The sequence below is a fragment of the Triticum aestivum genome, chromosome 2D, assembly GCF_018294505.1.
Source record: "Triticum aestivum cultivar Chinese Spring chromosome 2D, IWGSC CS RefSeq v2.1, whole genome shotgun sequence".
In the NCBI taxonomy this organism is placed as follows: Eukaryota; Viridiplantae; Streptophyta; class Magnoliopsida; order Poales; family Poaceae; genus Triticum; species Triticum aestivum.
In genome coordinates this window covers 598076337-598103101 of record NC_057799.1, presented here as the reverse complement: position 1 = coordinate 598103101, position 26765 = coordinate 598076337, and the positions used below count along the sequence as shown (strand labels likewise).

Below are 26765 nucleotides of genomic sequence, written 5' to 3'. Positions count from 1 at the left end.
ACTTGCATGTCGATGAGTATGACAACCGGCAGGAGCCATAGGAGTTGTCTTTATTATTTTGCATGACCTGCGTGTCATTGAATAACGCCATGTAATTTACTTTACTTTGTTGCTAAACGCGTTAGCCATAGAAGTAGAAGTAATCGTTGGCGTGACGACTTCATGAAGACACAATGATGGAGATCATGATGATGGAGATCATGGTGTCATGCCGGTGACAAAGATGATCATGGTGCCCCGAAGATGGAGATCAAAGGAGCATGATGATATTGGCCATATCATGTCACTATTTGATTGCATGTGATGTTTATCATGTTTTTGCATCTTATTTGCTTAGAACGACGGTAGCAAGTAGGATGATCCCTTATAATAATTTCAAGAAAGTGTTCACCCTAACTGTGCACCGTTGCGAAGGTTCGTTGTTTCGAAGCACCACGTGATGATCGGGTGTGATAGATCCTAACGTTCGAATACAACGGGTGTTGACGAGCCTAGCATGTACAGACATGGCCTCGGAACACACGCAATACACTTAGGTTGACTTGACGAGCCTAGCATGTACAGACATGGCCTCGGAACATGGAGGACCGAAAGGTCGAGCATGAGTCGTATAGAAGATACGATCAACATGGAGATGTTCACCGATCTTGACTAGTCCGTCTCACGTGATGATCGGACACGGCCTAGTTAAACTCGGATCATGTTTCACTTAGATGACTAGAGGGATGTCTATCTGAGTGGGAGTTCATTAAATAATTTGATTAGATGAACTCAATTATCATGAACTTAGTCTAAAATCTTTACACTATGTCTTGTAGATCAAATGGCCAACATTGTCCTCAATTTCAACGCGTTCCTAGAGAAAACCAAGCTGAAAGATGATGGCAGCAACTATACGGACTGGGTCCGGAACCTGAGGCTCATCCTCATAGTAGCCAAGAAAGATTATGTCTTAGAAGCACCGCTAGGTGATGCACCAATCCCACAGAACCAAGACGTTATGAACGCTTGGCAATCACGTGCTGATGATTACTCCCTCGTTCAGTGCAGCATGCTTTACAGCTTAGAACCGGGTCTCCAAAAGCGTTTTGAGAAACATGGAGCATATGAGATGTTCGAGGAGCTGAAACTGGTTTTTCAAGCTCATGCCCGGGTCGAGAGATATGATGTCTCCGACAAGTTCTTCAGCTGTAAAATGGAGGAGAACAGTTCTGTTAGTGAGCACATACTCAGAATGTCTGGGTTGCACAACCGCTTGTCTCAGCTGGGAGTTAATCTCCCGGATGACGCGGTCATTGACAGAATCCTCCAGTCGCTTCCACCAAGCTACAAGAGCTTTGTGATGAACTACAATATGCAGGGGATGGAAAAGACCATTTCCGAGGTATATTCAATGCTGAAATCAGCGGAAGGGGAGATCAGAAAAGAACATCAAGTGCTGATGGTGAATAAAACCACCAAGTTCAAGAAGGGCAAGGGTAAGAAGAACTTCAAGAAGGACGGCAAGGGAGTTGCCGCGCCCGGTAAACCAGTTACTGGGAAGAAGTCAAAGAATGGACCCAAGCCCGGGACTGAGTGCTTTTATTGCAAGGGAAGTGGTCACTGGAAGCGGAACTGCCCCAAATATTTAGCGGACAAGAAGAAGGCCGACAACACCCAAGGTATATGTGATATACAAGTAATTGATGTGTACCTTACCAGTACTCGTAGTAGCTCCTGGGTATTTGATACCGGTGCGGTTGCTCATATTTGTAACTCAAAGCAGGAACTACGGAATAAACGGAGACTGGCAAAGGACGAGGTGACGATGCGCGTCGGGAATGGTTCCAAGGTCGATGTGATCGCCGTCGGCACGCTACCTCTGCATCTACCCACGGGATTAGTTTTAAACCTCAATAATTGTTATTTAGTGCCAGCTTTGAGCATGAACATTGTGTCTGGATCTCGTTTAATTTGAGATGGCTACTCATTTAAATCCGAGAATAATGGTTGTTCTATTTATTTGAGAGATATGTTTTATGGTCATGCCCCGCTGGTCAATGGTTTATTTTTGATGAATCTCGAACGTGATGTTACACATGTTCATAGTGTGAATACCAAAAGATGTAAAGTTGATAACGATAGTCCCACATACTTGTGGCACTGCCGCCTTGGTCACATTGGTGTCAAGCGCATGAAGAAGCTCCATGCAGATGGACTTTTGGAGTCTCTTGATTACGAATCATTTGACACGTGCGAACCATGCCTCATGGGTAAGATGACCAAGACTCCGTTCTCCGGAACAATGGAGCGAGCAACAAACTTATTGGAAATCATACATACCGATGTGTGTGGTCCAATGAGTGTTGAGGCTCGCGGAGGATATCGTTATGTTCTCACTCTCACTGATGATTTAAGTAGATATGGGTATGTCTACCTGATGAAACACAAGTCTGAAACCTTTGAAAAGTTCAAGGAATTTCAGAGTGAAGTTGAGAATCAACGTGACAGGAGAATAAAATTCCTACGATCAGATCGTGGTGGAGAATATTTAAGTCACAAGTTTGGTGCACACTTAAGGAAATGTGGAATAGTTTCACAACTCACGCCGCCTGGAACACCTCAGAGAAATGGTGTGTCCGAACGTCGTAATCGCACTCTATTGGATATGGTGCGATCTATGATGTCTCTTACCGATTTACCGCTCTCATTTTGGGGCTATGCTTTAGAGACTGCCGCATTCACTTTAAATAGGGCTCCGTCGAAATCCGTTGAGACGACACCGTACGAATTATGGTTTGGGAAGAAACCTAAGCTGTCGTTTCTAAAAGTTTGGGGATGCGATGCTTATGTCAAGAAACTTCAACCTGAAAAGCTCGAACCCAAATGGGAAAAATGCGTCTTCATAGGATACCCTAAGGAAACTATTGGGTATACCTTCTACCTCAGATCCGAAGGCAAGATCTTCGTTGCCAAGAACGGGTCCTTTCTGGAGAAGGAGTTTCTCTCGAAAGAATTGAGTGGGAGGAAAGTGGAACTTGATGAGGTGATAGTCACCCCTTCCGAACCGGAAAGTAGCGCAGCGCGGGAAAATGTTCCTGTGGTGCCTACACCGACTGGGGAGGAAGTTAATGATGATGATCATGAAGCTTCGGATCAAGTTACTACTGAACTTCGTAGGTCCACAAGGACACGTTCCGCACCAGAGTGGTACGGCAACCCTATCCTGGAAATTACTTTGTTAGACAACGGTGAACCTTCGAACTATGAAGAAGCGATGGCGGGCCCGGATTCCGACAAATGGCTAGAAGCCATGAAATCCGAGATAGGATCCATGTATGAAAACGAAGTATGGACTTTGACTGACTTGCCCGATGATCGGCGAGCCATAGAAAACAAATGGATCTTTAAGAAGAAGACGGACGCGGATGGTAATGTGACCATCTACAAAGCTCGACTTGTCGCTAAGGGTTATCGACAAGTTCAAGGGGTTGACTACGATGAGACTTTCTCACCCGTAGCGAAGCTGAAGTCCGTCCGAATCATGTTAGCAATTGCCGCATACTATGATTATGAGATATGGCAGATGGACGTCAAAACGGCATTCCTTAACGGCTTCCTTAAGGAAGAGTTGTATATGATGCAGCCGGAAGGTTTTGTCGATCCTAAGAATGCTAACAAAGTGTGCAAGCTCCAGCGCTCAATCTATGGGCTGGTGCAAGCATCTCGGAGTTGGAACATTCGCTTTGATGAGATGATCAAAGCGTTTGGGTTTACACAGACTTATGGAGAAGCATGTGTTTACAAGAAAGTGAGTGGGAGCTCTGTAGCATTTCTCATATTATATGTGGATGACATACTATTGATGGGAAATGATATAGAATTCTTGGAAAGTATTAAGGCCTATTTGAATAAGTGTTTTTCAATGAAGGACCTTGGAGAAGCTGCTTATATATTAGGCATCAAGATCTATAGAGATAGATCAAGACGCCTCATTGGTCTTTCACAGAGTACATACCTTGACAAGATATTGAAGAAGTTCAGTATGGATCAGTCCAAGAAGGGGTTCTTGCCTGTATTGCAAGGTGTGCAATTGAGCACGGCTCAATGCCCGACCACGGCAGAAGATATAGAAGAGATGAGTGTCATCCCCTATGCCTCGGCCATAGGGTCTATTATGTATGCCATGCTGTGTACCAGACCTGATGTAAACCTTGCCGTAAGTTTGGTAGGAAGGTACCAAAGTAATCCCGGCAAGGAACACTGGACAACGGTCAAGAATATCCTGAAGTACCTGAAGAGGACTAAGGATATGTTTCTCGTTTATGGAGGTGACGAAGAGCTCGTCGTAAAGGGTTACGTCGACGCTAGCTTCGACACAGATCTGGATGACTCGAAGTCACAGACTGGATACGTGTATATTTTGAATGGAGGAGCAGTAAGCTGGTGCAGTTGCAAGCAAAGCGTCGTGGCGGGATCTACATGTGAAGCGGAGTACATGGCAGCCTCGGAGGCAGCACAGGAAGCAGTCTGGATGAAGGAGTTCATTACCGACCTAGGGGTGATTCCCAATGCGTCGGGCCCGATGACTCTCTTCTGTGACAACACTGGAGCTATTGCCCTTGCGAAGGAGCCCAGGTTTCACAGGAAGACCAGGCATATCAGGCGTCGCTTCAACTCCATTCGTGAAAGTGTTCAAAATGGAGACATAGAAATTTGTAAAGTACACACGGACCTGAATGTAGCAGATCCGTTGACTAAACCTCTCCCTAGGGCAAAACATGATCAACACCAGGACGCAATGGGTGTTCGATTCATCACAATGTAACTAGATTATTGACTCTAGTGCAAGTGGGAGACTGTTGGAAATATGCCCTAGAGGCAATAATAAATGGTTATTATTATATTTCTTTGTTCATGGTAATTGTCTATTATTCATGCTATAATTGTATTGTCCGGAAATCCTAATACATGTGTGAATACATACACCACAACGTGTCCCTAGTAAGCCTCTAGTTGACTAGCTCGTTGATCAACAGATAGTCATGGTTTCCTGACTATGGACATTGGATGTCATTGATAACGGGATCACATCATTAGGAGAATGATGTGATGGACAAGACCCAATCCTAAGCATAGCATAAAAGATCGTGTAGTTTCGTTTGCTAGAGCTTTTCCAATGTCAAGTATCTTTTCCTTAGACCATGAGATCGTGCAACTCCCGGATACCGTAGGAGTGCTTTGGGTGTGCCAAACGTCACAACATAACTGGGTGACTATAAAGGTGCATTACGGGTATCTCCGAAAGTGTCTGTTGGGTTGGCACGGATCGAGACTGGGATTTGTCACTCCGTGTGACGGAGAGGTATCTCTGGGCCCACTCGGTAATGCATCATCATAATGAGCTCAATGTGACTAAGGCGTTAGTCACGGGATCATGCATTGCGGTACGAGTAAAGAGACTTGCCGGTAACGATATTGAACAAGGTATTGGGATACCGACGATCGAATCTCGGGCAAGTAACATACCGATTGACAAAGGGAATTGCATACGGATTGATTGGATCCTCGACACCGTGGTTCATCCAATGATATCATCGTGGAACATGTGGGAGCCAACATGGGTATCCAGATCCCGCTGTTGGTTATTGACCGGAGAGGCGTCTCGGTCATGTCTGCATGTCTCCCGAACCCGTAGGGTCTACACACTTAAGGTCCGGTGACGCTAGGGTTGTAGAGATATATGTATGCGGAAACCCGAAAGTTGTTCGGAGTCCCGGATGAGATCCCGGACGTCATGAGAGGTTCCGGAATGGTCCGGAGGTAAAGATTTATATATGGGAAGTCTTATTTTGGTCGCCGGAAAAGTTTCGCGCTTTATCGGTATTGTACCGGGAGTGCCGAAAGGGGTCCGGGGGTCCACCAAGGGGGTCCACCAGCCCCGGGGGGCCACATGGGCTGTAAGGGGTGCGCCTTGGCCTATATGGGCCAAGGGCACCAGCCCCAAGAGGCCCATGCGCAAGAGATAAGAAAGAAGGGAGAGTCCTAAAGGGGGAAGGCACCTCCGAGGTGCCTTGGGGGGGAAGGACTCCCCCCTGGCCGCACCCTTCCTTGAAGGAAGGGGCAAGGCTGCGCCCCCCCCCCTCTCCCTTGGCCCTATATATAGTGGGGGGAAGGGAGGGCAGCAAAATCTAAGCCTTGGGCGCCTCCCTCCTCCCCTGCAACACCTCTCTCTCTCTCGCAGAAGCTCGGCGAAGCCCTGCCGGAGACCCGCTACATCCACCACCACGCCGTCGTGCTGTTGGATCTCCATCAACCTCTCCTTCCCCCTTGCTGGATCAAGAAGGAGGAGACGTCGCTGCACCGTACGTGTGTTGAACGCGGAGGTGCCGTCCGTTCGGCACTCGGTCATCGGTGATTTGGATCACGGCGAGTACGACTCCGTCATCCACGTTCATTGGAACGCTTCCGCTCGCGATCTACAAGGGTATGTAGATGCACTCCCTTCCCCTCGTTGCTAGTACACTCCATAGATGCATCTTGGTGAGCGTAGGAAAATTTTAAAATTATGCTACGATTCCCAACAGTGGCATCATGAGCCAGGCCTATGCGTAGTTACTATGCACGAGTAGAACACAAAGCAGTTGTGGGCGTTGAGTTTGCCAATTCTTATTGCCGCTACTAGTCTTTTCTTGTTTCGGCGGCATTGTAGGATGAAGCGGCCCGGACCGACCTTACACGTACGCTTACGTGAGACAGGTTCCACCGATTGACATGCACTAGTTGCATAAGGTGGCTAGCGGGTGTCTGTCTCTCCTACTTTAGTCGGAACGGATTCGATGAAAAGGGTCCTTATGAAGGGTAAATAGAAATTGGCAAATCGCGTTGTGGTCATACGTAGGTAAGAAAACGTTCTTGCTAGAAACCTACAAACCACGTAAAAACTTGCAACAACAATTAGAGGACGTCTAACTTGTTTTTGCAGCAAGTGCTATGTGATGTGATATGGCCAGAAGATGTGATGAATGATATATGTGATGTATGAGATTGATCATATTCTTGTAATAGGAATCACGACTTGCATGTCGATGAGTATGACAACCGGCAGGAGCCATAGGAGTTGTCTTTATTATTTTGTATGACCTGCGTGTCATTAAATAAACGCCATGTAAATTACTTTACTTTATTGCTAAACGTGTTAGCCATAGAAGTAGAAGTAATCGTTGGCGTGACGACTTCATGAAGACACAATGATGGAGATCATGGTGTCATGCCGGTGACAAAGATGATCATGGTGCCCCGAAGATGGAGATCAAAGGAGCATGATGATATTGGCCATATCATGTCACTATTTGATTGCATGTGATGTTTATCATGTTTTTGCATCTTATTTGCTTAGAACGACGGTAGCAAGTAGGATGATCCCTTATAATAATTTCAAGAGAGTGTTCACCCTAACTGTGCACCGTTGCGAAGGTTCGTTGTTTCGAAGCACCACGTGATGATCGGGTGTGATAGATTCTAACGTTCGAATACAACGGGTGTTGACAAGCCTAGCATGTACAGACATGGCCTCGGAACACACGCAATACACTTAGGTTCACTTGACGAGCCTAGCATGTACAGACATGGCCTCGGAACACGGAGGACCGAAAGGTCGAGCATGAGTCGTATAGAAGATACGATCAACATGGAGATGTTCACCGATCTTGACTAGTCCGTCTCACGTGATGATCGGACACGGCCTAGTCGAATTCGGATCATGTTTCACTTAAATGACTAGAGGGATGTATATCTGAGTGGGAGTTCATTAAATAATTTGATTATATGAACTTAATTATCATGAACTTAGTCTAAATCTTTACACTATGTATTGTAGATCAAATGGCCCACGTTGTCCTCAATTTCAACGCGTTCCTAGAGAAAACCAAGCTGAAAGATGATGGCAGCAACTATACGGACTGGGTCCGGAACCTGAGGATCATCCTCATAGCAGCCAAGAAAGATTATGTCTTAGAAGCACCGCTAGGTGAAGCACCAATCCCTGAGAACCAAGACGTTATGAACGCTTGGCAGCAGCGTGCTGATGATTACTCCCTCGTTCAGTGCGGCATGCTTTACAGCTTAGAACCGGGTCTCCAAAAGCGTTTTGAGAAACATGGAGCATATGAGATGTTCGAGGAGCTGAAACTGGTTTTTCAAGCTCATGCCCGGGTCGAGAGATATGAAGTCTCCGACAAGTTCTTCAGCTGTAAAATGGAGGAGAACAGTTCTGTTAGTGAGCACATACTCAGAATGTCTGGGTTGCACAACCGCTTGTCTCAGCTGGGAGTTAATCTCCCGGATGACGCGGTCATTGACAGAATCCTCCAGTCGCTTCCACCAAGCTACAAGAGCTTTGTGATGAACTACAATATGCAGGGGATGGAAAAGACCATTTCCGAGGTATATTCAATGCTGAAATCAGCGGAAGGGGAGATCAAAAAAGAACATCAAGTGTTGATGGTAAATAAAACCACTAAGTTCAAGAAGGGCAAGGGTAAGAAGAACTTCAAGAAGGACGGCAAGGGAGTTGCCGCGCCCGGTAAACCAGTTACCGGGAAGAAGTCAAAGAATGGACCCAAGCCCGAGACTGAGTGCTTTTATTGCAAGGGAAGTGGTCACTGGAAGCGGAACTGCCCCAAATATTTAGCGGACAAGAAGAAGGCCGGCAACACCCAAGGTATATGTGATATACAAGTAATTGATGTGTACCTTACCAGTACTCGTAGTAGCTCCTGGGTATTTGATACCGGTGCGGTTGCTCATATTTGTAACTCAAAGCAGGAACTACGGAATAAACGGAGACTGGCAAAGGACGAGGTGACGATGCGCGTCGGGAATGGTTCCAAGGTCGATGTGATCGCCGTCGGCACGCTACCTCTGCATCTACCCACGGGATTAGTTTTAAACCTCAATAATTGTTATTTAGTGCCAGCTTTGAGCATGAACATTGTATCTAGATCTCGTTTAATTCGAGATGGCTACTCATTTAAATCCGAGAATAATGGTTGTTCTATTTATTTGAGAGATATGTTTTATGGTCATGCCCCGCTGGTCAATGGTTTATTTTTGATGAATCTCGAACGTGATGTTACACATGTTCATAGTGTGAATACCAAAAGATGTAAAGTTGATAACGATAGTCCCACATACTTGTGGCACTGCCGCCTTGGTCACATTGGTGTCAAGCGCATGAAGAAGCTCCATGCAGATGGACTTTTGGAGTCTCTTGATTACGAATCATTTGACACGTGCGAACCATGCCTCATGGGTAAGATGACCAAGACTCCGTTCTCCGGAACAATGGAGCGAGCAACCAACTTATTGGAAATCATACATACCGATGTGTGCGGTCCAATGAGTGTTGAGGCTCGCGGAGGATATCGTTATGTTCTCACTATCACTGATGATTTAAGTAGATATGGGTATGTATACCTAATGAAACACAAGTCTGAAACCTTTGAAAAGTTCAAGGAATTTCAGAGTGAAGTCGAGAATCAACGTGACAGGAAAATAAAATTCTTACGATCAGATCGTGGTGGAGAATATTTAAGTCACGAATTTGGTACACACTTAAGGAAATGTGGAATAGTTTCACAACTCACGCCGCCTGGAACACCTCAGAGAAATGGTGTGTCCGAACGTCGTAATCGCACTCTATTGGATATGGTGCGATCTATGATGTCTCTTACCGATTTACCGCTCTCATTTTGGGGTTATGCTTTAGAGACTGCCGCATTCACTTTAAATAGGGCTCCGTCGAAATCCGTTGAGACGACACCGTATGAATTATGGTTTGGGAAGAAACCTAAGCTGTCGTTTCTAAAAGTTTGGGGATGCGATGCTTATGTCAAGAAACTTCAACCTGAAAAGCTCGAACCCAAATCGGAAAAATGCGTCTTCATAGGATACCCTAAGGAAACTATTGGGTACACCTTCTACCTCAGATCCGAAGGCAAGATCTTCGTTGCCAAGAACGGGTCCTTTCTTGAAAAGGAGTTTCTCTCGAAAGAATTGAGTGGGAGGAAAGTGGAACTTGATGAGGTGATAGTCACCCCTTCCGAACCGGAAAGTAGCGCAGCGCGGGAAAATGTTCCTGTGGTGCCTACACCGACTGGGAAGGAAGTTAATGATGATGATCATGAAGCTTCAGATCAAGTTACTGAACTTCGTAGGTCCACAAGGACACGTTCCGCACCAGAGTGGTACGGCAACCCTGTCCTGGAAATCATGTTGTTAGACAACGGTGAACCTTCGAACTATGAAGAAGCGATGGCGGGCCCGGATTCCGACAAATGGCTAGAAGCCATGAAATCCGAGATAGAATCCATGTATGAAAACAAAGTATGGACTTTGACTGACTTGCCCGATGAGCGGCGAGCCATAGAAAACAAATGGATCTTTAAGAAGAAGACGGACGCGGATGGTAATGTGACCATCTACAAAGCTCGACTTGTCGCTAAGGGTTATCGACAAGTTCAAGGGGTTGACTACGATGAGACTTTCTCACCCGTAGCGAAGCTGAAGTCCGTCCGAATCAAGTTAGCAATTGCCGCATACTATGATTATGAGATATGGCAGATGGACGTCAAAACGGCATTCCTTAATGTCTTCCTTAAGGAAGAGTTGTATATGATGCAGCCGGAAGGTTTTGTCGATCCTAAGAATGCTAACAAAGTGTGCAAGCTCCAGCGCTCAATCTATCGGCTGGTGCAAGCATCTCGGAGTTGGAACATTCGCTTTGATGAGATGATCAAAGCGTTTGGGTTTACACAGACTTATGGAGAAGCCTGTGTTTACAAGAAAGTGAGTGGGAGCTCTGTAGCATTTCTCATACTATATGTGGATGACATACTATTGATGGGAAATGATATAGAATTCTTGGAAAGTATAAAGGACTATTTGAATAAGTGTTTTTCAATGAAGGACCTTGGAGAAGCTGCTTATATATTAGGCATCAAGATCTATAGAAATAGATCAAGACGCCTCATTGGTCTTTCAAAGAGTACATACCTTGACAAGATATTGAAGAAGTTCAGTATGGATCAGTCCAAGAAGGGGTTCTTGCCTGTATTGCAAGGTGTGCAATTGAGCACGGCTCAATGCCCGACCACGGCAGAAGATATAGAAGAGATGAGTGTCATCCCCTATGCCTCGGCCATAGGGTCTATTATGTATGCCATGTTGTGTACCAGACCTGATGTAAACCTTGCCGTAAGTTTGGTAGGAAGGTACCAAAGTAATCCCGGCAAGGAACACTGGACAACGGTCAAGAATATCCTGAAGTACCTGAAGAGGACTAAGGATATGTTTCTCGTTTATGGAGGTGACGAAGAGCTCGTCGTAAAGGGTTACGTCGACGCTAGCTTCGACACAGATCTGGATGACTCGAAGTCACAGACTGGATACGTGTATATTTTGAATGGAGGAGCAGTAAGCTGGTGCAGTTGCAAGCAAAGCGTCGTGGCGGGATCTACATGTGAAGCGGAGTACATGGCAGCCTCGGAGGCAGCACAGGAAGCAGTCTGGATGAAGGAGTTCATTACCGACCTAGGGGTGATTCCCAATGCGTCGGGCCCAATGACTCTCTTCTGTGACAACACTAGAGCTATTGCCCTTGCGAAGGAGCCCAGGTTTCACAGGAAGACCAGGCATATCAAGCGTCGCTTCAACTCCATTCGTGAAAGTGTTCAAAATGGAGACATAGATATTTGTAAAGTACACACGGACCTGAATGTAGCAGATCCGTTGACTAAACCTCTCCCTAGGGCAAAACATGATCAACACCAGGACGCAATGGGTGTTCGATTCATCACAATGTAACTAGATTATTGACTCTAGTGCAAGTGGGAGACTGTTGGAAATATGCCCTAGAGGCAATAATAAATGGTTATTATTATATTTCTGTGTTCATGATAATAGTCTATCATTCATGCTATAATTGTATTGTCCGGAAATCGTAATACATGTGTGAATACATAGACCACAACCTGTCCCTAGTAAGCCTCTAGTTGACTAGCTCGTTGATCAACAGATAGTCATGGTTTCCTGACTATGGACATGGGATGTCATTGATAACGGGATCACATCATTAGGAGAATGATGTGATGGACAAGACCCAACTTAAGCATAGCATAAAAGATCGTGTAGTTTCGTTTGCTAGAGCTTTTCCAATGTCAAGTATCTTTTCCTTAGACCATGAGATCGTGCAACTCCCGGATACCGTAGGAGTGCTTTGGGTGTGCCAAACGTCACAACATAACTGGGTGACTATAAAGGTGCATTACGGGTATCTCCGAAAGTGTCTGTTGGGTTGGCACGGATCGAGACTGGGATTTGTCACTCCGTGTGACGGAGAGGTATCTCTGGGCCCACTCGGTAATGCATCATCATAATGAGCTCAATGTGACTAAGGCGTTAGTCACGGGATCATGCATTGCGGTACGAGTAAAGAGACTTGCCGGTAACGAGATTGAACAAAGTATTGGGATACCGACGATCGAATCTCGGGCAAGTAACATACCGATTGACAAAGGGAATTGCATACAGATTGATTGAATCCTCGACACCGTGGTTCATCCGATGAGATCATCGTGGAACATGTGGGAGCCAACATGGGTATCCAGATCCCGCTGTTGGTTATTGACCGGAGAGGCGTCTCGGTCATGTCTGCATGTCTCCCGAACCCGTAGGGTCTACACACTTAAGGTCCGGTGACGCTAGGGTTGTAGAGATATATGTATGCGGAAACCCGAAAGTTGTTCGGAGTCCCGGATGAGATCCCGGACGTCACGAGAGGTTCCGGAATGGTCCGGAGGTGAAGAATTATATATAGGAAGTCAAGTTTCGGCCACCGGGAAAGTTTCGGGGGTTACCGGTATTGTACCGGGACCACCGGAAGGGTCCCGGGGGTCCACCGGGTGGGGCCACCTATCCCGGAGGGCCCCGTGGGCTGAAAGTGGAAGGGAACCAGCCCTTAGTGGGCTGGGGCGCCCCCCTTGGGCCTCCCCCCATGCGCCTAGGGTTGGGAACCCTAGGGGGGGGAGCTTCCCCCTTGCCTTGGGGGGCAAGGCAACCCCTTCCCCCTTGGCCGCCGCCCCCCCTTGGAGATCCCATCTCCCAGGGCTGGCGCACCCCCCAGGGGCCTATATAAAGGGGGGGAGGGAGGGCAGCAACCTACAGCCTTGGGCGCCTCCCTCCTCCCCTGCAACACCTCTCTCTCTCGCAGAAGCTCGGCGAAGCCCTGCCGGAGACCCGCTACATCCACCACCACGCCGTCGTGCTGTTGGATCTCCATCAACCTCTCCTTCCCCCTTGCTGGATCAAGAAGGAGGAGACGTCGCTGCACCGTACGTGTGTTGAACGCGGAGGTGCCGTCCGTTCGGCACTCGGTCATCGGTGATTTGTTTCACGGCGAGTACGACTCCGTCATCCACGTTCATTGGAACGCTTCCGCTCGCGATCTACAAGGGTATGTAGATGCACTCCTTTCCCCTCGTTGCTAGTAGACTCCATAGATGCATCTTGGTGAGCGTAGGAAAATTTTAAATTATGCTACGATTCCCAACATTTTTAAATATATTGAACCTTTTAGTTACGCGCATATTTAAAAAAATGTGAAAACGTTTTTAATACTACATGAATAATTTTTCAAAAGGTGTGAACACCATTAACACTTACACAAACATTCATAATAGGTTGACTTTTTGTAATTACTTAATATTTTTAAATATATGGAACTTTTTAAATTTACATAAATATTTCTAAAAGCATGAGCACTTTTTGATTCTACATGAATTTTAAGAAATGAGGGGGACACTTTTTATCAAACACATGATTTTTTTATAAAATAGGTGAACACTGTTTTAAAATTTTATGAACATTTTATCATTTTTAATTACACGATGAGCATTATTTATTACATGACGAACATTTTTAAAAGACACAATGAATAAATTTTAAATGTGCAACAAAAATAATTGAAAATGCTTTATGATTATATTATAAAAATATGATGAACATTTTTGATACATGATGAATTGTTTTACAACCCCGCCTATGTTGTCTCAACATAGCCGGTCCCAAGCCCGGGTAAAGGAGGAGGGTTGTGATAGGCTTGGCGAGCCAACGTAAAAACTCAGCCACTCTTATGGAGATGAAACCCAAAAGATTTTCGTTGGGGCGTAACCCTCTCAGCGACGCGCTACATCGGAACCCGGGTGTGGTGGAAAATGGGCAAGGGCCGGGCCGTCACCCCCAAGGTGGCGCGCCGTATCTTGATCCGGATACGGTGGCAAGTGAGCAAGAATCGGGTCATCGCATCCTTAGTAGCGCGCTACATCGGCGCCCGGATGTAGTGGAAAATGAGCAAGGGTCTTCGCATTTGACTTGACGAGTGCGAAGGGTAAGAAAGCTAGCCGAGCCTAGGAGGATTCGCTTAGGTAGCTGGAACGTAGGGTCTCTGACAGGGAAGCTTCGGGAGCTAGTTGATGCAGCGGTGAGGAGAGGTGTTGATATCCTTTGCGTTCAAGAAACCAAATGGAGAGGACAGAAGGCGAATGAGGTGGAGGATACCGGCTTCAAGCTGTGATACACGGGGATGGCTGCAAACAGAAATGGCGTGGGCATCTTGATCAACAAGAGCCTCAAGTATGGAGTGGTAGACGTCAAGAGACGTGGGGACCGGATTATCCTGGTCAAGCTGGTAGTTGAGGACTGGGTTCTCAATGTTATCAGCGCATATGCCCCGCAAGTAGGCCACAATGAGAACACCAAGAGGGAGTTCTGGGAAGGCCTGGAAGACATGGTTAGGAGTGTACCGATTGGTGAGAAGCTCTTCATAGGAGGAGACCTCAATGGCCACGTGGGTACATCTAACACATGTTTTGGAGGGGCGCATGGGGGCTTTGGCTATGGCATCAGGAATCAAGAAGGAGAAGATATCTTAAGCTTTGCTCTAGCCTACAACATGATTGTAGCTAACACCCTCTTTAGAAAGAGAGAATTGCATCTGGTGACTTTTAGTAGTGGCCAACACTCTAGCCAGATTGATTTCATCCTCTCGAGAAGAGAAGATAGGCGTGCGTGCCTAGACTGTAAGGTGATACCTGGAGAGAGTGTTGTACCCTAGCATAAGCTGGTGGTTGCTGACTTCCGCTTTCAGATTCGTGTCCAGCGGGATAAGCGTGCCAAAGTCGCTAGAACGAAGTGGTGGAAGCTCAAGGCGGAGGTAGCTCAGGCGTTCAAGGAGAGGGTCATTAAGGAGGGCCCTTGGGAGGAAGGAGGGGATGCGGATAATGTGTGGATGAAGATGGCGACTTGCATTCGTAAGGTGACCTCGGTGGAGTTTGGAGTGTCCAGGGGAAGGAGAAGCGAAGATAAGGATACCTGGTGGTGGAATGATGATGTGCAGAAGGCGATTAAAGAGAAGAAAGATTGCTTCAGACGCCTATACCTGGATAGGAGTGCAGACAACATAGAGAAGTACAAGATGGCGAAGAAGGCCGCAAAGTGAGCTGTTGGTGAAGCAAGGGGTCGGGCATATGAGGACCTCTATAAGATGGCCAAGATCCGAGAGAGGAAGACGAGGGATATTGGCCAAGTCAAATGCATCAAGGACGGAGCAGGCCAACTCTTGGTGAAGGACGAGGAGATTAAGCATAGATGGCGGGAGTACTTCGACAAACTGTTCAATGGGGAGAATGAGAGTTCTACCATTGAACTGGACGACTCCTTTGATGAGACCAGCATATGTTTTGTGCGGCGAATCCAGGAGTCTGAGGTCAAGGAGGCTTTAAAAAGGATGAGAGGAGGCAAGGCGATGGGCCCTGATTGTATCCCCATTGAGGTGTGAAAAGGTCTCGGGGATATAGCGATAGTATGGCTAACCAAGCTTTTCAACCTAATTTTTCGGGCAAACAAGATGCCAGAAGAATGGAGACGGAGTATATTAGTACCAATCTTCAAGAACAAGGGGGATGTTCAGAGTTGTACTAATTACCGTGGAATTAAGCTGATGAGCCATACAATGAAGCTATGGGAGAGTCATTGAGCACCGCTTAAGAAGAATGACAAGTGTGACCAAAAATCAGTTTGGTTTCATGCCTGGGAGGTCGACCATGGAAGCCATTTTCTTGGTACGACAACTTATGGAGAGATATAGGGAGCAAAAGAAGGACTTGCATATGGTTTTCATTGACTTGGAGAAGGCCTATGATAGGATAACGCGGAATGTCATGTGGTGGGCCTTGGAGAAACACAAAGTCCCAGCAAAGTACATTACCCTCATCAAGGACATGTACGATAATGTTGTGACAAGTGTTCGAACAAGTGATGTCGACACTGATGACTTCCCGATTAAGATAGGACTGCATCAGGGGTCAGCTTTGAGCCCTTATCTTTTTGCATTGGTGATGGATGAGGTCACAAGGGATATAGAAGGAGGTATCCCATGGTGTATGCTCTTTGCGGATGATGTGTTGCTAGTTGACGATAGTCGGACGGGGGTAAATAGGAAGTTAGAGTTATGGAGACAAATCTTGGAATCGAAAGGGTTTAGGCTTAGTAGAACTAAAATCGAGTACATGATGTGCGGTTTCAGTACTACTAGGTGTGAGGAGGAGGAGGTTAACCTTGATGGCCAGGTGGTACCTCAGAAGGACACCTTTCGGTATTTGGGGTCAATGCTGCAGGAGGATGGGGGTATTGATGAAGATGTGAACCATCGAATCAAAGCCGGATGGATGAAGTGGCGCCAAGCTTCTGGCATTCTCTGTGACAAGAGAGTGCCACAAAAGCTAAAAGGCAAGTTCTACAGGACGGTGGTTCGACTGCAATGTTGTATGGCGCTGAGTGTTGGCCGACTAAAAGGCGGCATGTTCAACAGTTAGGTGTGGCGGAGATGCGTATGTTGAGATGGATGTGTGGCCACACGAGGAAAGATCGAGTCCGGAATGATGATATACGAGATAGAGTTGGGATGGCACCAATTGAAGAGAAGCTTGTCCAACATCGTTTGAGATGGTTTGCAGCGCAGGTCTCCAGAAGTTCCAGTGCATAGCGGACGGCTAAAGCGTGCGGAGAATGTTAAGAGAGGGCGGGGTAGACCGAATTTGACATGGGAGGAGTCCGTTAAGAGATATCTGAATGATTGGAGTATCACCAAAGAGCTAGCTATGGACAGGGGTGCATGGAAGCTTACTATTCATGTGCCAGAGCCATGAGTTGATTGCGAGATCTTATGGGTTTCACCTCTAGCCTACCCCAACTTGTTTGGGACTAAAGGCTTTGTTATTGTTGCTGTTGATGAATTGTTTCACTGTGTATAAGAATTTGTTTTAATTTGAGTACAACGACAGTTGTTAAGATACACATGAACAATGTTTCACAAAAAACATTTTATTTAACAAAAGATATGTATTTCACCCAAAAGAACTGAAAAACGCGATAAAAAAGGTGACAGTTTGTTGCGCTCTTTCTCTAAAATGCATTGCTATCTTTTTCCGAGGAAGTGCCTTCCTAGTTTTTTTGTTTTTGTTTTTAGAAGAATGTGCCTTGCGCCTTTTCGTTTTGAGAAGAATGTGCCTTGATAGTTTTTTTAGGGGTGTGCCTCGATAGTTTTTTTTTGAGAATGGTGTGTCTTGATAGTTTTCTTTTTGGACAACGCTAACGCCTACACATGTGATGGGAGCCAAACCTACCCACACGCTCTATAGCACACAGACTACGCCATGTCACTCGCGACGAGATCTTCGAAACTAGATCTCATATCAATATATTTTGATGAAATTTTTTTTGTTAAAAATTGTCGTGTCTATTGCACATGAATTGCCATAATGTTTACACTGAAGTTGCCATGATATGTTTCAGCTATTTTCTTCTACATTTAATAATAAATTTTTACATATTATAAAACGGGGAATTAAGAAACTAGACTTTCCATGCCCCATAAATTAAAATTGCCATGATACATGCACTTAAAATTGCCATGGTTCATACAGAAAAATATTTTCATGGTCAAAGTACTGGAATTACCATCATCGAAAAACTAAAATTGCCATGATCTACAAAATAAAATTGCCACATGGCAATTTTAGTTTAAGCACTATGGCAACTGCAGTGTAAATATGATGGCAACTTTTGGGCAAAAAATTCGTCAAAACATATCAATATGGGGTCTAGTTTTGAAGATCTCGTCGAGACGGATTTAATGATGAAAACGGATTTTTAATTCGCTTTTCTAATTAGGAGATAAGATATTTTTAAGCCGAAAAACCAAATTTTTTTTTTGCTGATGTCATCTGTTTATACGTGACAAAATGAATGATGATGGAGGCGCGTGGACGTTAGTTTTCCGTTCTTTTTTAGAAAGTGTGCCTTGATCGGGTTACTGGGCCTGGCCTTGTACCAACGCGTCCCTAAAAAAGCGAAAACACTAACGCCCACACGTGTGGGCGTTAGCCAACTCGCCCACACGCCTCCATCGCCGTCCAGCGCTTTTTGCAGGAATCTTGGCATGAAAAGACTGAATTTGTTGCCACGTAGGACAACTCGTGTGTGTGACGTGTGAGGGAGTTCGCCCGCACGCCGTTTTCTCTCCGCGGTCAACGGTTCGCCAGTCAGGGCGTGCGATGAAACTGATGTCGCGCTCGCACACCACGCACCACTTCTGTTCCCCATCTCACACGACTGCCCATTCTCCCACTCTCTCACACCCAAACTGTCATTTGCCATGTCTTTTGAGGGGTACATGGCAACTGCCCTATTTGTGATTGTAAACAGATGGCAACTCTCTTTCACCCGAACATGTTATTGTTGCCACGTCTGTTTGTAGCGCTACATGGCAACTGTCTAGTGTTAGTAGGTGGCAACTCCTAAAGATACCACCATCACCCACATGCCCGTCTCCTCTCCCACACACCAAAAGCTATCAGTTGCCATGTGTTTTTGCAGGATACATGGCAACTGCCTCTAGCGTGCTTGTAAGCAGACGACAACTCTCTCTTTACCCGAAACATGTTCTAGCGTGCTTGTAAGCAGACGACAACTCTCTCTTTATCCGAAACATGTTTTTTGCCATGTTTTTTAGTGCTACATGGCAACTGTCCAATGTTAGTAGGTGGCAATTCGTAAAGTTTTTCAAATCATGGTAACTGTAGTAGACCAGACCATACATGGCAACAGCTGCAGTTGCCCAAAAAGGCCTCCGGCACTTTGACCTAAGATGGCAACTGCAGTTGAGCAACCGTGGCAACTGTAGTTGTCCGACATGGCAACTGTATTTGTCCTACATGGCAACTGTAGTTCAGCAACATGGCAACTGAAGAGGGTCCGGACCATGGCAATCGTGACAGGACGCGTGGTTACTGACACGCGGGGCGTGTGACACACGGGGCGTGTGGCTCGCAGGCGGGAAGGGGCGACGGCCGAGACGAGTCGTGCGGGCCGCGTGCTCGCTCGCCCGTACGTGCTCGTGCATGGTGATCGCGCTGCACCGGACATGCGGTCTATGACTGCGCGCGCCCGGACGCGGTCGTGCGGGCAGGGTCTTCTCCGCGCCACACAGGACGTGCGGCACAACCACCCGATACACCACACGTATGGCAGTTATCGAAAAAAAAAGTTGTACTGACCTTGAGGCCGATTCCGAGACGCAGGAGGACGACGGAGGATCAGCGTATTAATGGAGACCCGGAGCGAGATTGGCGGCGAGGACGCAGAGATGGAAGCGGGAGGGAGTGGCGGCGAGTCCCTGGGCCGGGCGGATCATGCCGCCGCAATCGAGACCCACGAGAGGATCGCCGGCAAGCCCGACGGGAATCCTCTGCCCTGCGGGGAGGAGACCGTACACAGAGCGGTTAGCGACATCATGCCGGAATTCGAACATGTCCCGGTACAGACGCAGACCAAGATTGGCGACCGAGGCAAATCGATCTCCAGCGAGATGGTGGTGCCGGTCAGCAAGGAGCAATTCGACGAGTTGATGGCCGGCATCTCGACGTCCGTAGCCAAATCGATCAGAAAGATGTCTGAGGCAGAGGAAGAGATCGCGACGGCGGCGGCGGCGCGGACGGTCGACTTCAAACTAAGCTTGCTCTCCGGGCTGATAGACGAGCTGTGGGACGACTGGCGGCAGCTAGCCTCGCCGGAGCCGAAATTTCTGGCGACGTGCATGCTCACCCGCGAGCCCTTCGCGCGCCACGCCTCCACATTGCAGTTCATGTCCGCCGTCATCAACCGGCTAGGCACATGGGTACCTGATTTCGCACGGGAATTGCGATCGATCAAGGAAGATAAGCAGACGGAGGGTGGTGATGGTGATAGTGACAATGACGATGAGGATGACGAGGAGTTCGAGGTGGACGAGTATGAGGAGGAGAAGAAGGCCGAGGAGTATTACTAGGCCGCGTACCGTAGATCCTGGGAAAATATACTCAGCCGGGCTGGCAACTTCGAAGACCTAAGTGAGTAATATGCATGTTAGTTTGCTTGCTAGTGGCGTGCTCTTTGGTTCATGTTAGATTTCTAACACGTTCACTGCACTTGGTTGTGTGCAGCGGTACTTAGCCCTATGCAATTTACCCACTATATGCCGGGCCACACTGGCCAAACCCCGATGGGTCCTAAATTCTTGAGGACCATGCAGATCTACTCCATCAAAGTCGCGGAAACGGAAGGCTTCTACTTTGAGTGGCCACTCGAGGTATACGGTGTGGTCGCTGCCCGAGATGGCGTGGACCATCGTCGCAACCTTCTCTTCCTCCGCACAAGGGATGACTGCCAAATCCTCACGAAACAGGTACGCACGAGGCACGACACAACACATGGCTATTTTCCTCTTCTTCTTTTTCTTATTGCTTGCATTTTTGTTGGCAAGTTTTTAAAAAAAGAAAAAAAATCTTTGTTGACAAGTTAGTTTGCTAATAACGATGCTTGCAGGATCCTTTTCTGCACTTGACTGGCCCCTCTCGTGCGATTATGTCCGGGGACGATGTCATGATTGATGTCCACCTAAAGCTAGAGGGACTTGAACCCTCACAACTTATAAAGTCGACGGATTTTCCTTTTACTAGAAATTTCATTGTTGTCAGTATTGACATGTAGAATGGGACTCTCTCTTTGTCCTCGTCCGATTAATCCACTTTTTTAAAGATCTCGAAAACTTTGAATTTGAATTGAAGAATTTGATTATTCAATATTCGATTGGAGTGGATTCACAATAATGAAAAAAAAAAATTATGATAAAGGGCACCGTAGAGTCTAAAGATAGGACATTGATTAGTAAAGCCTTATGTTACGACTACGGTTATTATGGTGATAGTGTTTCTACGCGTCTCCACAAGGGCCTTTGCATGCTGGAGCTATGTTGTGAGCATCTTCGACGGTCGCTCCAAGCCACTATCCTCGGCGTCCAACTTGTAAAAGGATCATTGCCTTGTGAAAAGTGGCATCAAAGTTGTTTGTTTCGCACTACCTGAAGACAGAGCCGAAAGAAGTCTCCCATCTAGGCCTGTTTTGTTGCTTGATTCACAAGCTGGAACAATGCCCGTGAATGAAGAGGGTTATCTAGAGCTCTCAAGGCGAGCTGTTTCAGTAAAAATAAACGGAAGGCTGGCAGTTCTCGTACATGCTAGAGAAGCGAGTGGAAGTGTTGTCTTCACACCCCAATCTAGCAGCGTAAGTCAAGAGAGATGTGACCTTGGTGATTGTGAACTGGAGATAACCGTTGCTTGGTCTCTCATCGCTGAAAGCCAACATCATATCGGGCTGATGGGATGTGCAGAACCTTATTACACACATGAACTATATCGTATTCCCAAGATGATACTCGAGGAAGACGCTTGTTGAACATAGGTTAGCATGTTCACTTTGGTGAAAATGAAGTCATGCATCTGATGATGTTCTAATATCATGTGAACTATTGTTCCATCGTGAACTTGTCTGCTACTTGTTCCTACACTATGATACAAGCTAGACTAGCCTACACATATACATACATGTGTAGACACGGCCCGTGTATATTATTGTTATGTCTATTTGTTGTTGAGCTAGTCACGACTGCCAACTTTGTCATTTCTAGGAGCATCTTATTTCTCGGCTGTGTACCAGCTTGCATTTGTTGCTTGGATACCGGTTGATGTGTCTGTCGTGGATATAGAGATATATAGCTTGGTTTGCGTTATTGCTGATTTTCAGTTCTTAAAAAGCTGGCAACAATACACTAGTAGAAAACTGGGCTTTGGTCACAGGGCAATATTCACATTAGTCCCGGTTCAGTCACGAACCGGGACTAATGTGAGCATTGGTCCCGGTTCGTGCGGCCAGGGGCCTGCCGGGCCTCGTGGGGGCATTGGTCCCGGTTCTTCCGGCCCCTTTGGTCCCGGTTGGTGGGACAAATCGGGACCAATGGGCCTCGCTCCTGGCCCACCACCATTGGTCCCGGTTGGTGGCTTGAACCGGGACCAGAGGCTCACCCTTTAGTCCCGGTTCATACCACAAATCGGGACTAAAGGGTTGGTCCTAGTAGCGGTCAGAGTTTAGTCCCACCTCGCCAACCCAAAGGCGCTCACACCGGTTTATAAGCCCGTCCCTCTCTGCCTTGTTGAGCTCCTCTCAAAGTGAAAATAGATGCCCTTATACAGGGAATTTGACCTAAATTCACAGTAAATTTATTTGAATTTCATAAAAATTTATTATGAATTTAGGTTGAATTTTCTCTATAGGCGCATCTATGTTCATTTTATATAGTAAATAAAATAAATAAACCTTAATAAAATAAAATAAAATAAACTATAGTAACTAAAATAATAAACCTTAATAAATTAAATAAAAATAGCAGCAGTAAAATAAATAAAAATAGCAGCAGTAAAATAAATAAAAATAAAATAATTAAAGTAAAATACATAAGTAATTAGAAACAAAATGGAATAAAATAAATAAGTTTTTTGTTGTGAGTAGAAACAAAACAAAATAAATAAAGCAAAAGAGAAAACAAAAAACAGAGAAAAAAATTATGCCACCTACTGGGCCACCACGGCCTGAATACGACTTGAAACCCATCCATGGGTCAGGATTCAGTTAGGCCCGAAAGCCTGCAGTTGAGAGGAGCTCGAGAGGGTGGGCGCAGCAGCGCTTATAAACCACTCTCGAGCTCTCTCAACTAGCGAGGTGGGACTAAACTTTTGACGCGGGGCAGCACAAGGCCTTTGGTCCCGGTTGGTGCCACCAACCGGGACTAAAGGGGGGCATTTGTGACGCCCAGATAATTAAGCTACAGTGAACATCCGCTAATGATGCCACGTCACCTCGGTTACTGTTGATAATCTCGCATTAATTAGAAACCGATTCAAAATTCAAATTCAAAATAAAGGCAAACATCAAAAGCCTTCAAACATTAAAACTAAAATGTTATTTTGGTTGCAAATAATCACTACTAAATTGTCATGCAGGGACCAACATTAATGAGTTAATAAAATGCCATTAACCTATTTTTTAAATTAGACCAACAACACTTAAGTGGACCATTTACATTCAAACCAAATTTTAAACATTTCAAAATAATCTCAAACTTGGGGAACAACAGCAAAATATTACCAAGTATTTGTGCGACAGGTTTCATATGCAACTAAATTCTTTTGTTGGCCAAATAAATACCGAGCGGAGACTAAAAAGAAAACAGAAAAGTTAAAAGAAAAAAATAAATAGAAAAGAGGACACCCCCCTAGCCAACTGGGCCAAACGACCCAGCCGACCAGCACACCGGCCCAGCCCGCAATACCCCCTCTCTCCCTCCTTCCTACTGCTCCTCCGACCGTGCCCGCGCTCGCTCGTCCCCGCCAAGCCAGCTTGCCGTCCGCGCCGCTACAGGAGCCCATGGATGGATAAGGGCCTCGCCCTCGACACTCCTAAGCCCCCGCCGGCCGCCGTGTGCCACTCGGTGAGCCGCCGCTCTGCTTTCCCCCTCACCCATCCCCCTTGGACTCGCCCGCTAGTAGTAGCGCCGCCATCTCTGTAGCTTTTCTCCGTCGTGGAGCTCGCCCCGTCGCAGTCGTTCGTATCCAGGGCCAGAAGAGCACATCCACGTGCTTGGGACATCCCCGTGAGGCCGCCCGTGCCGTTGCTTTGGCCTCTTGCCTCGCAAAACTGCGATTGCTTCCGAACCGTGCTCCGGCCGCCGCCTCGCCCATCGCCGTCGTCGCTACATAGCACCACGCGCTCTCCCGATACCTCCAGCGCATCCGCGCGAGCGTCAGCTCGCCGTAGGACCAAACCGCAGCTCGAACCTCCCGCGGTGCTCGTACTCGAGCCGCAGCCTCGCCTTCGTCGAACTCTTGCCGCTGCTGCCGCTGAAGCTCTGCTGCGTTTGACTGCTTACTACTGCTGCTTGCTCTGCTACTTACTGATGCTGCTCCCGCCTGCTGCGCCACTGCCGCCGGTGTCCGCGTGCCGCTCGCCGTCGGCCGCCGCTCCCTGCGCTAGCCGCCGGTCGTTGCTCCCAGCCTCCTGCCTCCTAGCGCCGGCCGACTCTGGCCGCCGTGGTTGTGTGCGTGTGTGAGCACAGCGCTGGCTGTGTCTCTCGCACGAACGGCCAGCCCTTGTTTACTACTAGTAGTAGGTTTAGTTTAGTAGTATTAATTTAATGCTAATTAAGCCTATTAGCATATGGCAAATGGGTCCCACCTAATTAGATTAGATAAATCCTTTAGAAATTATTAAGACACTAACATGTGGGACCCCGTACTATTAACTTTGACTAGTCAATGTTGACCGGGTCAACTTTGTACACTGCCCCACTTGTCTTACACACTGGGTAGGAATTCCCGTGTACAATTATCATTTGTTCAATTTAATTCGAAATTAAATAATTAAAATAATTTCAGAATTTATTTTAAACTTTTGAAAATTCATATAAAATTAAACGTAGCTCGGATCCAAAAACTTTATATATGAAAGTTGCTCAGAACGACGAGACGAATCCGGATACGCAGCCCGTTCGTCTGCCACGCGTCCTTAGCATAGTGAACCTGCAACATTTCACCTCCGGTTCATCTGTCCGAAAACGCGAAACGCCGGGGATACTTTCCCGGAAGTCCCCCCCCCTTCGCCGGTATCACCTATCCATGTGTTAGGCCACCCCTAGCACAACGTATTGCTGCGTCTTGCTTTGTGTTACATTTGATTGCTCTGTTATTTATTGTGTTCCCCCTCCGTTACTTCTTTCCGGTAGACCCTGAGACTGCCGGCGACCCCCAGTTCGACTACAGTGTTGACGACCCCCCCTACTTGCCAGAGCAACCAGGCAAGCCCCCTCCTTGATCACCAGATATCGCCTATTCTTCTCTATACTGCTTGCATTAGAGTAGTGTAGCATGTTACTGCTTTCCGTTAATCCTATCCTGATGCATAGCCTGTCATTGTTGCTACAGTTGTTACCCTTACCTGCTATCCTACTGCTTAGTATAGGATGCTAGTGTTCCATCAGTGGCCCTACACTCTTGTCCGTCTGCCATGCTATACTACTGGGCCGTGATCACTTTGGGAGGTGATCACGGGTATATACTATATGCATTATATACATGACACATGTGGTGACTAAAGTCGGGTCGGCTCGTTGAGTACCCGCAAGTGATTCTGATGAGGGGGCTGAAAGGACAGGTGGCTCCACCCCGGTAGAGGTGGGCCTGGGTTCCTGACGGCCCCTGACTGTTGCTTTGTGGCGGAGCGACAGGGGAGGTTGAGACCACCCAGGAGAGAGGTGGGCCTGGCCCTGGTCGGCGTTCGCGGATACTTAACACGCTTAACGAGTTCTGGGTATTTGATCTGAGTCTGGCCATTTGGTCTGTACGCACTAACCATCTACGCGGGAGTAGTTATGGGTATCCCGGCGTCGTGGTATCAGCCGAAGCCTTCGTGACGTCAGCGACTGAGTGGCGCGCGCCGGATTGGACTGGAACGCCACTAGGCTAGGTCTGCTTCCGGCCGCGTACGCAACGTGCAGGTGTGCATAGGGCGATGGGCCCAGATCCCTGCGCGCATAGGGTTAGACCGGCGTGCTGACCTCTCTGTTGTGCTTAGGTGGGGCTGCGACGTGTTGATCTTCCGAGGCCGGGCATGACCCAGGAAAGTGTGTCCGGCCAAATGGGATCGAGCGTGTTGGGTTATGTGGTGCACCCCTGCAGGGAAGTTTATCTATTCGAATAGCCGTGTCCCTCGGTAAAAGGACGACCCGGAGTTGTACCTTGACCTTATGACAACTAGAACCGGATACTGAATAAAATACACCCTTCCAAGTGCCAGATACAACCCGGTGATCGCTCTCTAACAGGGCGACGAGGAGGGGATCGCCGGGTAGGATTATGCTATGCGATGCTAGTTGGAGGACTTCAATCTACTCTCTTCTACATGCTGCAAGATGGAGGCTGCCAGAAGCGTAGTCTTCGACAGGATTAGCTATCCCCCTCTTATTCTGGCATTCTGCAGTTCAGCCCACTGATATGGCCCCTTTACACTTATACACATGCATATGTAGTGTAGCTCCTTGCTTGCGAGTACTTTGGATGAGTACTCACGGTTGCTTTTGTCCCTCTTTTCCCCTTTCTATACCTGATTGTCGCAACCAGATGCTGGAGTCCAGGAGCTAGAGATCCCGAGGATGATTCTACGTGGAGTTCGGCTTCGAGGAGTAGTTATGAGGTCCCAGGCAGGAGGCCTTGCCTTTTCGATCGTTGCTACTTTTGTGCTAGCCT

The 26765-nt window shown here is 47.1% G+C and overlaps 1 pseudogene; it reads left to right on the top strand.

Moving 5' to 3' along the window:
• The first annotated feature begins 20635 nt into the window (after positions 1-20635).
• Positions 20636-21867, top strand: LOC123056012 (uncharacterized; annotated as a pseudogene).
• The last annotated feature ends 4898 nt before the right edge of the window (positions 21868-26765 follow it).